Source organism: Parambassis ranga, chromosome 15 (genome assembly GCF_900634625.1).
Source record: "Parambassis ranga chromosome 15, fParRan2.1, whole genome shotgun sequence".
NCBI lineage: Eukaryota > Metazoa > Chordata > Actinopteri > Ambassidae > Parambassis > Parambassis ranga.
Window position 1 is genome coordinate 7950695 of NC_041035.1, and position 14612 is coordinate 7965306.

Below are 14612 nucleotides of genomic sequence, written 5' to 3' on the forward strand. Positions count from 1 at the left end.
AATCGTAAACTGAAGAGCATTTTTATCGGCAAAGGAGGACACGAGGATTAGAGCTCTATCTGAGAGATAGAGCCACAGATAGGGACTCATGAATACAAAACAAGCGATGAATGGGCTTCATTTGCGCAACATTACGTCCATTAAACCCATGGCTCTGGAAAACACAATTTAAATATGCACATAAACTTAACTTACTAAAGAAAAAAAATAATACAAGCGTCGAGCTTGTTTGATGAAGTGTGTAAAAAAAAAAGTCAGCTAAAGATGCAAACTTTGCTTTGGACCCCTGCGTGCGTCCGAGGCGCTTGGACAAACACAAGCAGTGTGTTTAGAGTGACTCCACCAATTCACCAGCAAACCTGTGCTGCAGAAATATCAAGTCAACAAGTCAATATTATTTAAATTTCACAGTGATTTCCAATTAGAGTGTATTTAATGTGAACAACTCTCGCTGTAAACATATGTAGGCCAGAGGAGCAACAGTTAAAAAACAGTGGTGGAAGTGTGAGTCTATCTGTTGCTCGCTGGGGTCATTAACAGTGGGGGAGCTCTTGTTCGTGATCTGTCAACTCAAATATGGATCACAAGACAAAGGAACTTAGCGAGGAGTAATCTCTGTGTGTGATACTTACATGAGAGTAAACGAGAATGTGAGACAAGTGCGGCAACAATAGAGACTCGCATGTTTTTCCTCGTTCCCCTCCCTGAAGTTGTTTTGCATTTATGTGCGTCTGTCAAACAAGATTTGTGTGAGTATCAAACAACAACATGAAGACCATTACTTTTTCCTGATGGTTTCCAGATTTAACATTTCTTTTGATGGGAGTACACCACAGTGCTTTTCTGGATTTTTTTTTTTTAAGTGTGTTCTGGCTCCATGATGGTCCGCTTAAAGGTCAAAGTCTACCTTTCTGTGCGAAGTTAATGCAGGCACTGTCAATCCAACTATAGGAAACAAGAGGGAAGAGGGGGGCTATTAAGCAGGAGCCTGGCGGTGAGAAATACTTGCCCTGCCCTGTTTTTTTTCCTCGGATTTCACCGGTTAACTGAACACAACTTTTCTATTGGTGTGTATTCATGCAGCACCCAAAGAGCACCAGTCTCCATATAGCCTCAGCAGCGCAGCTATCAGTGCAGGAATGAGCGGGGCTCTCTGGACTAAACTTTCTGCTCTCTTCAATAGGTAAGACGCAGGGCTGCAGCGTTCCTCTTCACTGGGTGCTAATTTATAGTTTAATGAACACGACCTGCCAGCATGTATTTTAGTCGAAGAGCTACTGTTGTCCCTTTTGTGTTATTATATGACATACCTTCAGTAATTCGCCGTCATTGTAAAACCAAAACAAACAATCTGCATTAAATAAATAATTAAAAACTCAAATTACAGCAAACTTTATTTATGCAATCTAACATAGATTAGAGGAGATCCATCAACTCATAGGCCATACGGTAAAGGTCAGTTTGACAGTTTCTATACTTCCATGTGGCTATAAGGTAAATTAACGCATTGCGCAATTTCATTGTCTGTCCGCAAGGTGTGCGCGATTCTAACGATGCCACGCGCCATGCACCTGCTGCTTGTTGTCAACTGACCCCGTCAACCACATCACGCACACACACACACACTAGGCCTCCATGTTATTGTTTATCATAACAGGCACACACACACATGAAAATGACAGCCTTTGGAAAAGTTCTTATTATTCCTATTCTTATTGTTGAAGGGTAATCGGGTCACACAAGGCCGAGGGCAGACATACAGGATCATTTTCCATTTCATGAGGGCTAAATAGGCAGATGGGATCTTCATGGCCAGGTTGGGAGGAGTGTGTGCGTGTGCGTGTGTGTGTGTGTCAAGAAATACTCCAGTCTAATGCTTATTAGTGTAGACGGCCATTGCACAAGCTTCATCTTTTTAAAACAAGCATAACATGAAAGCAACCCAAATCTAGCTTACTCAAGCGAACATGACCCACCACCACCACCACCCCCACGTCTCTTGGACGCGCATACGCGCACACGCATGGCCTTGCACACAGCACATATGGAGGTTGTATGTGTGTGTGTGTGTTGGGGTGGGGGCGGTGGATGCAGGCTGTGATCTCTCGCCTTGTGCACACCGAGTGGACAGAGGGTTGAGCAGCTTAAATAGAGCCCCAGCACCTGTGTTTTCTACCGCTGTTCTCAGGCCTTCTTAGCGTGGCCCGGTACTGTACAGCACAGATGCACACACGAGGACGCAAACTGTGTGCCACAAATAAGAGAAGGAGGTTGTTTAGCAACACACTGAATGATTAAACAAAAATCTTCCACATAATTAGGAATAATTTTCAGTCATAATTGTTTACAATATTACAGTTTATGTGGCTTTTTAAACTCAGCTTGAATTAAAGTGAGTGGAGAAAAGAGGTTGACTAATAAAACACGTCTCAACTTGCACTTTGCAGCCACACACGAGTCTCAGATCTTCTCTCAGTCTTTTTGGAATTAACGTCTCAACCAGTGAAAACAGACTCCGTCCTATACTCTCACACTTGGTACATTTTGGTGACACATCCCTCTCCACTCCCCTCTTTCCTTCCATGAATTGGTGATTGTTCCCCAGTCTGATGCTGAAGGCTATTGTCTGTCAGCTGGAGCTCCTGCCTGCTCTGAAAGCGCTGAATGAACCTGGACACGGACACCCGGTCCCGCTGTGCCCAGACATCTTACAGTTAAACTCCATCTTTTTTATCCTTTAAAAAAACAAAAAAACGCTAATATTTGGGGCGACAGTACAAATACAATACAAAACTGCGTTTTTTAGGCGGAAACCAGGCATGAATGGACCTGATGCCACCCAAGGCCCTTTAAATCAACACAGCGTCAACACAGACAGGATGTTACAGTCAAAATCAAAATCCAGACAAGACAGAATTTGGCCTGTGCCTTGGAAATGTGACGTTGCAGACTATTTGTCTGTTCCTCGGAACTGAGGGTGTTCATGACATCATACGCAGGTTATGTGTCTTTCTAAAGATACATTTTCAAAGCCCTTACCACTAATTCTAAAAATATACTAAATATGTTAAGCACTGTAACTGGCCTATACTTGCCCGATGATGACACCCCCTTTTCGCGGCCCTGCACTAAATAAAGGGGTCAGGTATTGATTAGGGCCTGGGTGTCCTTATCAATATAACCTCCATTTAAGGATGCCAGCCTCCCCCCAACAAAAAAGCTTCGACCAAAGGAGGGTTCACACTATGACAGGACAGCAGCGGGCCAGGCAGGCGTACAGAGCCAAACGTGTTCCTTGGTTGCCATCTAGAGGAATTAAGCGGAATGAAATCAGCATCCATAAATCTTCCAGCGTCCTTTGATGTTTAGTGCACCGAGCGTTGGCTCTTCTAAGCCTAACCAAAATGTAATACAAGGGTGGATCCATGTTTTCTCCACATGTTGATGTGTCTTTAATGTATTTGTGTTTGAGTGCACATGCCACCATTGTTTCCTACAGAATGAGTGTGTTTACACTTTTCATTTTCCTAGATCCAACACCAGAGAAGCATTAGTGCTTCAACTGATTGGACTCTTCTGTTTGAGATTCCTCTGTTAAATCTTTCTTATGCTCTGGTTAGTGTCAATGCAGGCATGAACATATGCACTACAGGGACAACTGCAGGCCGCAGACGAGTCATACTACCCACACACATGCACATACTGTACACGGTACAGGGTGCAGACATTAAAGTTTCATTGCATGAAAGTCAAATGATGTTGGAACACTGAACCAGTTTCTCCATTTAGTGCTAGATCAAGGATTCAGACGCCAGAGAGTGAAATGGAACCCTTGATCCCTGGTTAATTTTTCAAAACTGATACCTAGAGTTTTACTGAGGCCGACCCAGGAGCCAAGTGACTGACTGGCGTGTGAGAGATAGTGGAACTGCTGGTGGTGGTGAGGAGGAGGGGAGGATAATGGTGTCCGCTGGAGCGCGGCCTTTTAGAGTTTAACTCCTCTATTGTGGAGCACAGGGACAGGGGGAGGAAGAGGACAGAGAGCAGGCAACAGAGAAGGTTTCACTGTAAATGGACAGTAAAATGCTTACGGCAACTACACCCAAATCCACCATTAAATCATTGCAAGTGGAGAAGGGTATGCGACATGTTACATGCCATAAGCAATGACTTTTTCCATTTGCCCATTTTGTACTCACTCATATGTCCTAAAGCAGTTTCAGCCTGATTTCAGGTTCATGTGAGTGTATAAGTAACTTTTATCTGGGGTCACTATGTGGAGTTGATTTACAGTTCAACCAGTTGGATGGAGATACATCCAATAATATTAGCTAATAAAGCCTGGAGGTAAAAAATGCACTTTAGTTCTGTGGGTGTTAAACTCACCATTTAAAAGCATGTACACTGGCTGAATGAGTAACTACATAGGATATTAATTTCAAGGTGAATACAGAGTGGATTACAACAATGTTAATCAGACAAATAAACACACAAAACCGCTATGAAAAAAATGTACCTTTGTACAAAAGGTCAAATTATCACCTCCTCATGTTGACTCAACCACCTTCTTCACATATTCATCTCCCTTCACCAAACTGAAAGGTTTTACTTGTCATGGCTGCTCTTTGATGGAAATAAACCATCTGGAAAAAAATGGAGAAAGTTTAAAGAAATCCTTGTTTTCAATTCACTCTGCAATTCTCTGTGTATGAGAGCATCTACTTAAGAGGTGCAAGTAACATGTACCTTTTGTTAATAACTGGATCAGGGCTCTAGAGGCCTTCAGCTGAAGCCTGCTGTTTTGTCCAACCACTTTTTCTATTTTTAATAGGTTCTTGTACATGAGTCTGTCGCGGAGCATCTTCAAAGCGCCCTATTTAAAAACGGCCTCTGTCCCGAGGTGGCCTCCAAAACACATGCATTATTGAAGCATACACCGGCCTTGTCCTCCGCACTCCCTTTACTCAGTCCAGTTCAGCAAGCAGCAGCAGCTGCTGCATGGCTCCCATAAGAGCCAGCAAGGAGACAGAAAAAAGAGCTCAGAGACCTAATGTACAGTAAGTCTGTGGAGGTGGAAGAAAGGGGAGCAGTAACAGGTCAAACAGCAAACATCCTTCACAAGTTCACATTGTTACTGAAGTTCGGATGTTTTTGTTCAACACATGTGCTGAGAAGCTTCTTAGTGAGGTCATTCTGGGAGAAAAACACAAAGACATCAAAAAGACAGAAGAAAGATGGTGTTCCACAATTCTGTAGGGTGATCAATAAAAGCATTTATTATAATTCCTAAATTACTAAAATACTAAATTGAAAAATGATCATATTTCAAAAATATGCTTGAATAAATCCTTCATCATTCATTTTTTTATCTTCTGCATGCTTGCTTTACACACACACACACACACACACACACACACACACACACACACACACACACACACACACGGTCAAAATTGAATGTGAACAGTTGGAGAGAATTGAGAGAGGGCAAAGGGAGAGGTTGAGAGCTGTGTAAATGGTCAATTGGCTTAACTCAGTGGTGTCTGTTCTTGGTGTGACAATGTCAGTGGGCAATGTGCAAATGTGCACTCTTTTGATTTCCCTGATGTAATCCTCTCCGGCATACTGGTGGCCCATAAAGCCTCAGGGAGGAGATGAGTGAGACGCTAGATACTGTTTGTTCTGGGATTAAGATAGCACTTCCTCACATTCATTCATTTAAATGTCACATGAATGTATGCAGAGCACAAGCGCATATCATATGTGTATAAATGCGTACAGGAACACATGGCACACATGCTGTCTTCTGCCACTGTATTCTCCCTGTCTTCCTCTATAGATGCTGTCTCATTGTGTTACACTGCCATCTAGTGAAGCATGCACTACCAGCAGACGGTACATTAATCTTACATTATGAAAATAAATCATTAAATTGCAAATCTCTCAGCAATGTTATTAAAGGAAAAATACATTATTAGGGACTAATGTAGTGTAAAATCAGGACAATAGTTAGCACATGGACGTGTGTCAAAAATGACATCCTCACAATACTGAGTGTAAGAGGGACAAGTGTGTCTGCCAAACATGCCATGCATTACACAAACATATATTTGTACCCTGTAAATGCTATGTATACTAAACCTAAATTCCTTAGTAACACTATTAGTTGTTGATGAGTGGTTTAAATTAGTGGCTGATATTTATGTAATGTATTGTGCAGTGTTTATACCCCTGTTTTAATTCCTAATGGGGTTTTATATGGACCTGTGAATAACCACTAGGCCTACATCAACACCAGTGTCACCATGACAACCTTTGGCTAGCAACAGCTTTTTTTTATTTTCTCCACCACTGTGCCTATGAGCACGAACTTATATGTATCAGAGTAGGTTTAAAAAATGAAATTAAAGTTAAATTTAAAATATTCAAGAATTATTGTTGACTAATAATGAGAGAGCAATGCTTGTTGGTGTTATAACTGTACCAACTCAGCCACAAGGGGTCATCATGCACTCATTCATGTCAGTGATGCATGTGTAACTAAACAGAGTAATAAAAAAACAACATATGGCACTCTCACTAAGAATGCATGACATGTAAACCATTCAGTGTACAGCTTCATACATTGACTCTAAAGTATTTCCTGTTGTCTATTCAAGCTGCTAATGGCATTCATAGCTTCCAGATCCATTCCAGTAGTTACACGTGTGTGTGTGTCAAGTCAAGTGTACAATAAATTACAAATGGTGTATACAAAAGCTTTAAGGTCACTGACAAACCCCCCTCCCTCTATGCCTTCCTCTTATTGTGTAGTGAAATTATACCCGTGGCATGTTTCCTGCATTTCTCACTACAAAATTGCTTTGGCTGAAACCCAGGAGCATTTGAAGTGCAGCGGAGAAGCTAATCAAGCAGCAAGTTAACGGCAACAAAGCAAAAGAGACTTCAAGCAGCTGCCACTGCTGTGGGTGAGAGAAAAAAATAACAACAAGGAGTCCACAGCTTGGAAAGCAGTGTAGTGTAAGTTATTAGGAAGACAGAAGGGGGAGAAAAGACAGACAGAGGAACGAAGCTGTAGTTTGTTTGTTTTTTGTCATTTTTTATGGTGAGTTAATCTCAGTATGAACAAGAATGTACCCACTATTATGTGACAGTATGGCCTCCATCATGTACCCTTACTGCAACAATATAGCTTCTCTGTGCAGTAAGAAGAGACCACACAATGTGTGTGTGTGCAGCTATAGTTGTGTCTTAGTTCAGATAAGGCTTCTTTGTTTTCCCAATGAAATGAGTGTAACATATATAATAATACACTGACAATGCTGCACAGATCAAAGTGTTAGCTGGAATACAAAAATGTATTTTTAAATGTTTCTGAATGTTGGGTCTATAAGTCCTCTTAATTGTCTTATTTTAAGTGTTTATACTTTAATTATTATTTTATTTTATTTTATTTATACATATTCTTTGACTGCTCAAAAGGGCTGTGTGAGTGTGAGCAAGCTGTTACAGTTACAGGGTTACTTGATAGATATCATTGGACAAAAATATATTAAGCAACACATTACATCTGCAGTCAACTAGCATTTAAGCAGATAGTTGCTCATTAACATTGACTGTCAAACAACTCACCTACTGTTGCATCGCTGTTTGCTATATTAATATTTGCTTTGCAACTCTTATTGTCCTGTGTATGACTTGTAAAAACAGAGTAAACACTTTATTGGTCCAACCTGTATGAATACAGGTGATAATATCAGTGTTTATTTAGCCATACAATAAGAGTCTGATCACCTTGTTTCCTTCTTTAGACATGTGCAGTTACACTTACCTGTCAGTAGGTGGAGGCAATGTTCAGGGTTTTCTGCCTCTGCTTCATGGCTCTCAGCTAAATCATGGAGAAACCCAAATAGTTCCCTTTCATCACTTCTGTTCTGAGGTTTTGTTACTCTTTAAACAAATCTACACAGTTCTAAGTGGAATGAATACAGAGTGACAGTGTGTGTCGGTACAGTTAGCTATGGGAGTGGAGCAGTGGGGTGATGTCCCAGGATCACATGAAACTGTTCATATTTATGGAGCAGATGCATCCTTAATTGTCTAATATGTACAGGTGGGTTGCTATGGTTACAACCATTTCATCTTAGGTGCAAGTGACATGTTAAGGGTTACAATACACATTCTTTTTGACTTCAGTTTGTGGTTATGGTAGCTAGATCAAAAAATAATAATAAAAGAAGTAGTTTTATACATTTTATTTGACACAATTGAAGCCACTTACCTGTACTGTGTGGCCACCTAGTCACAATCTAACTTTGCTGTGCATGCTTCTATACACAGAAGCATATCTTCTGTGTACACACACACACACACACACACACAGTCAGTGTGCTGAGTCAACAGTCTGGCAGGTTGAACCCGTTAGTGTGTTTAGTTGGAAACAGACAAACCTGCACTGTACACACTCTGACAGACATGCATAGCTGTGTGCACAATCAACACAAATAGTGATTGACAAAAATTAAAAGGAAGTTCCCTCTCCTGACTTGGAACTAAAAAGTCCCGAACAGGATGTGAAGGAGTTGGGTAACATTTAATCCCTTAAAACAACAAATTATGTTCAAATAAAGGTGCGTTAGGTCGCACACGATTATTTTATAGTGTGACCCTGATGATGAAGAATAGCAACTGCAACATACACGCAAAGACCAAAGACAATCCAGTTTGGTAAGTATGTATACATCCAAATGGGGTTGGACAGATTACCAAATAATCTTGAAATATTTGCAAACTGTGCCGGTGTTGATGTGCAGAGCTCATGCAAAACAAAAGTCAACTCGCATGTAAGATAGATGCAGTCATTCAACCAAAAAAAATGTAAGCGTCCATCTTTGTCCAACTCCAATGTAATAGCATGAAGGACACGTTGTCTTAAGGATTAGGCACTTTTCATGCTGGAGTCACACCTGGCTGAAGGGCCAGACTCCTATGACATAAAGTAAACACAGTATGAAGAGGTTCTTTGTACAGTTGGTTTTACTGATCAAATCCTTTATATGTTTTTAAAGCCCCAACATGTTTGTGTAATTTGATTTCTGTACTGCTGCATGTACCATGATCCAGGATGAGGATCCCATCTACAAAACGTAAAGCACATTTGTACATGTCATTGCACTATCGAAGTGAGACAAAACTGGACCACTTTTACAACAGTTTATCTGAGTGACACTGTGTGCTGCTCGTTACTACAAACATTAAGCAAAAGCCTAGATGGACTGAAAATAAAATACAGTACACTATGCAAATCCTGTGCATGATTTAACCTGCCCTTTGGAGCTCAGAGTGAAACACCCAGCGAAAACATAAAGAATGGTGTAGTTAATCTTTTAGCTGGACAGATTTAATGGAATGGTGTCAAGTGACAATAGCTGGAAAAGCCATTGGAGTGAACCTAATGCGATCAGAATAGCCCATGTCTGTCTCCCATCTAGGAATTTACAGTAGGGTGGAAAAAGCCCAGGTGAGCCTTTCTTAACCCCTGATGCATGTGTGTGCACACTCACAGGTACAAATGCATATATTTTAATACTCCAACCATTTCCTGTTTTTTTTTTTCATCAACACATGCTCAAACACTTTAACCTAAAGTATTTACAGTTTTTGCAGCAATGTTTTACTTTAACTCCCCCATTTTCTGGTCTATATGATTTATAACATAGCTGTGGGAAGATAGAATGATGTATTGGAGTACATCAAATGATATTTTTTAATTGCTTACACACACTGTGGATAAATTAAGTCATGAAAATGTCTGCAAACAGCAACATTGTAATAATTATTGTGATATAAAATGCTGTAATTGTCACTTCTGTGTTACTGAGGATCAGGAAGTCAAATGTTTTAAACTACCTACATTTTATTTCCTGATACATCTCTCAGTGTCTCAGGTCTCGGGATGGAAGTCGGGATTCGGTCTGCCAGGTGACCTTTCACTCGAGCAAAGGGCGCCCACAGTGCACTTCTACATCTGTGTGCATATGAGTGTGTGTTTTGTAACAGTAGGCGTCCAGCACAGAGGGAGTGCTTTAATGCTCTACTCCCGTGGCCATTTCTTTGTCTCTCTTCTTTTTTTTTTTTTTAACCGTAACTGTACACCATGCAACCCCCACACCCCAACCCCACCTCCATGCTCCCCAGACCCCCTACAGTTTTATCCTGTTTTATGGGACACACCTGATACACTTAAAATGCATTGTGGCTGAGGCTGAGGAGAGGCTAGAATCAATGTGCTCATCAATAAACATACCGCACTATGTTTGACCTCAAAGCAGAAACAACAACAAGTATTTCCAGTGGTACCATTCTGTCAAAGAGTGTGCCAGTATTTATGATTAAACAATTAGGAAATAATTTGCTGGACAAATAAGTGTGGTTTAGAAAAATGTATCAATACGTCAAATGAAAATATCCATGCTTTGTTTGTTTATTGGTGAAGAGGAGAAAATTACATGTTTAACTTTGTATGAAGAAATTTGACCTGATTAATTGTTCCAGATCTCTTTTCAGGTGTGCAGCTTGACATTTACGTCAAAGATTTACGTTACCTTGAATATGCTTCATTTGAGAAGAATGAAAACAAACGGCCATCATTATTCTTCTGTGTGTGTGTACATAAATCCAAAGTGTGTAGTGGAAAAATCCTGTTAACCAAGAAGTTCTTGGTTTTGATTAGTTTATGATGGATTAGAGATTACATACATATAATGTTAATTAAAATGTGAGTATGACATCTATAAGTACAGCAAATTATACAATCCATATGCAAATCTATCTATACATTATGTTTGATTGATCTAATTTATTTTGGTAAAATTAACAAAGGTGTGTGTGATGTTTTGGAGCAGTATGTTTACTTCTTGCCTCTCGTCCTCCTGGAAATGCAGCTCTGTCCACTCATGGTTTTGAGATTATGAAAGAGGAATTTCAGTGTGAAACAGGCCATTCCTTTTCCACATGACTGTTTTATTTGTGCTGATTAATGGTCTGCAGTTACCAGAGAGGTTAGGCAAAGTTTATCTTTCTTACTAACTGAATTTGACTAACAGCTCAATTGACAGTAAAGATGACTATCATAAACACTGGATGGTCACATGACTGCAAAATTCAACAATATTTCAAATAAATAAGTTGGCTACCCGAGGTGAGAAATTGCATAAAATAATTGTGATTGTGATCGGATAGTTTCCACTTTGCAATGTAAATTCCAGCTGTCTTCTTACTGGTTAGCACAGACTTCTTAACTATTCACACACATTACTGGCATCATTTGTACTCACTGTTTCTCAGAATTTCATTGATATTTTATATGTAATATTGTGACACAGACAAACCATTCATGACCCAGATGACCTGAGTTTAAGCCTCTCTGCTCTCCTCTCTGCAAGTTTCCTTGAGCCACACCAGTGAAGCACTTTCAGCTTCTGAGGCTGCAGCTATAAAAGTTTGATCTCTGACCTCCCTGAAGGGGGTCTAAGTGAAAAGACAATTCCCCCACTGGGGCCAATAATGTGTCACATTATGAGCACCATCGCTGTTACTGACATGTCCATAACGTCACTTAACAAATACATTCTGCTGAATGAGTATTGACACATTGTATGTGTTTCTATGGAATATTAAAACAAGTTACTCCCACTGAGATGAGTCACAACGTTAGAAATGTTTTAAATAATATGCCTTTCGCTTTACATAAAATATGTAAGGTTAACACAACACTTGGAAGACATTAGTTTTTTTAACCATCTGCAAAAAATAATAAATAAATCTGAATATCTGTTATACCGTGTGTCAGTTGCCATTGTGATCGCTTATGATAATTTAGTGCTTTTGTGTAACATCCATATAGAATATCTATCGAGTCTGAGCTCTTAAATAAATGATCAATTAAAGACGCCAGCGCTTCCTCTCCTTTGCTGCTCAAACTGTTTAAAAAAATTACTCTTTGAAATAACAAGGCTTGTACTTACCAAAGTACAAAAAAGAAACGCCCAGTAAAATTATAACAGAAAGTACAAACATCTCTAGAAATGCTCGTAATTTATTATTTTGTTATTAATCAATATTCGCTAGCTGAAAACAGATTAACTAAATAAGAGGAGAAGAACAAGAAGAAAAGAAGAACAAATAGAAGTTGCGAATAAGTAGTCCAATATTTTAGTTTAAAAATTACATTTTATCTGATCTAATAAAATTAGTAGGGAAATGTTTAATAATACAATAATAATGAAAACTATTCTAACTACTAGCTATAGAAATAAAACATAACTAAAAAAAGTCCATCAAAACAACCAGCGAAGTTTGTGGACTGAAGCTGCAAGCGGATTTATACGGTATAATACGGCATATTTCTGTTGTAAAATGCACACAGCGAACCAACAACAACCAAAATTCGCTATTCCATAAAAAAGAAGATTTGTAAAATTGACTTTAGTGTGATTGATATTGATAATGCTTTGTCCCTCTTTTGTTGACTCTCATCAGCCATGGAATAAAAACTGATCTCAGGGCAGGAACACTCCGCCCTTTGCTTATTGTTCTATAAAAGTGAATGGATGTGATCTTTACGAGGCCAAGACTCAACAGTCTCTGCTGATTGTCTCATGTTTTTGTCCTGAGGCAAAGGGACATGATCCTACAACGCTGCCGGCCCTGAGGTTTTAAACGTGTACTGTCTGCAACATCCTCACGGCGCTGATTGAGCAGCCTGTAAATGAAGAAGTGTAAGCAGAGTTCACACCTGTCTGACTGTTTCTCCCGCTGCTTTTTTGGAGGATCATTACTCCCCAAACGCCAGGCAGAATCAAATCAGCGTTTATAACCAGTGCACCTCGTTAGGCCTTTTTTCTTCAATGGCTGGCGGATTTTCCTAACATCTTCTGCCCAAAAAACGTTTAATAGCCTCCCCTTCCCGGGCACACATGGCGCTCCTCAAGTTCACATTTCAAACCTTATGGGGAAACAAGAAAGAGAGGGAGAGAGAGAGAGAGAAGTACGTGGAGACGAAAATCGCAGCTCTTTGAGGGGTTAGAGAGTTGGTTTGGTGAAAGGCCAAATATTCCGTGTTATGTCTCCTCACAAGCCGCTGTTATGGGCTTGTTTTGAACAGACCCATATGTACTGGAATCCTCGTTAATTATAAAGTGTGGGCTCCGAGCTGCACGTGTAATTGACCTTCATGCGGCGAAGGCTGTACCCAACAAGGTGCGACTGATCCTGCGCATTTACAGACAGGAGGGAGACTCTGCCTCACACACACACACACACACACACACACACACACACACACACATTGTATGTGTACACTTCATATTTGCATTAGCGCCACCCGATGTAATCTCCACCCATTTTGAATTGAACAAAGCATGCAGTAAACTTTTTTTTTTGCTGACAAGGCAACATTTTAAAGTCATATATCAGATTATTAATACTTCTGTATATTTGGCACTTTCATTACTCATCATCTACAAGTATGTAACAGAATAATGACCCGGAAATGCACGGAGCACGGTCAGGTATGTGAACCAGAAAGAGGGGAAGTCAGGAAAGTGAGAGTAGATGTTGATTTAGGTTTAATCTACGAGAAAAGCATGCAGCTGACTGATTTGGGGGTGGGTGGGGGGCGAAGGTGTTGCACGGCTGAAGCTGTTCAAACAAAGTATCTTCTTTCAACGCCCGTTTCCAGTTCTGTTTTTTCTTTTTTTTCTTTACTCCTCCAAACACTACGGCACTTTTGTTCTCCTTCGCAGAGCACGGAGAGATAAGGTGTCATCACTTGAACATCAAGGTTCCCCGGTGGAAAAGCGCGTATAAATTTCGCCCAGCTTTGCCTATAATGGCCACATGCCACACGCTCCAGTCTCCCGTGTTGTTTTTACAAAGTACTGGATTGAGTGACGGAGTTTCTTTTTTGTCATTTTAACATCTGCAGCGATTACTTGAGCGAACTTTGACCTTGACTCATCATTCAGAAAAAAACACATTTTTATCAACCAAATTTAAATGATAAAATGAATGTTATTCCCATTTTCTGGAAAAAAAATACTAAATTAATTCAAAATATATACAACATAAAGCCTTGTCCTGTTTTTCTTTTCTACCTGCAAACGCCACGGACACACTCCTGTGACTGGCTTACAGGGAAATGTGGAAGAACAGATTCGGTTTTTTCTACTTAAAGACTTCCCTTTTATGATGAAACTGCAGATAATCCCTGGACATCGACCCGTGCATGCCGGGAGACTGCCCACATGTAAGGGACAATATCCTCTTTCTTGGAGCAGACATATGGCAAAGGCTAAGAGCTCTAATGCTATCTGATTATACATTTGCCTAACGTTATTGAGGAACATGTGGCTCAGCGAACACGCAGAAGGCCAGAAGAACGCGTGAAAATTGCAACTTCTCAATCTATGGGGTGTGTCTTAATAATTGCACAATGGCCGAATGAATATAACCTGCAGCTGCTCCAAATCATCTGGATATATCTAAATATTTAAAAAAATGTCAACCAGTTTTTAGTTTGGGAGACAAATATCGACAGGTTGGTCTATACA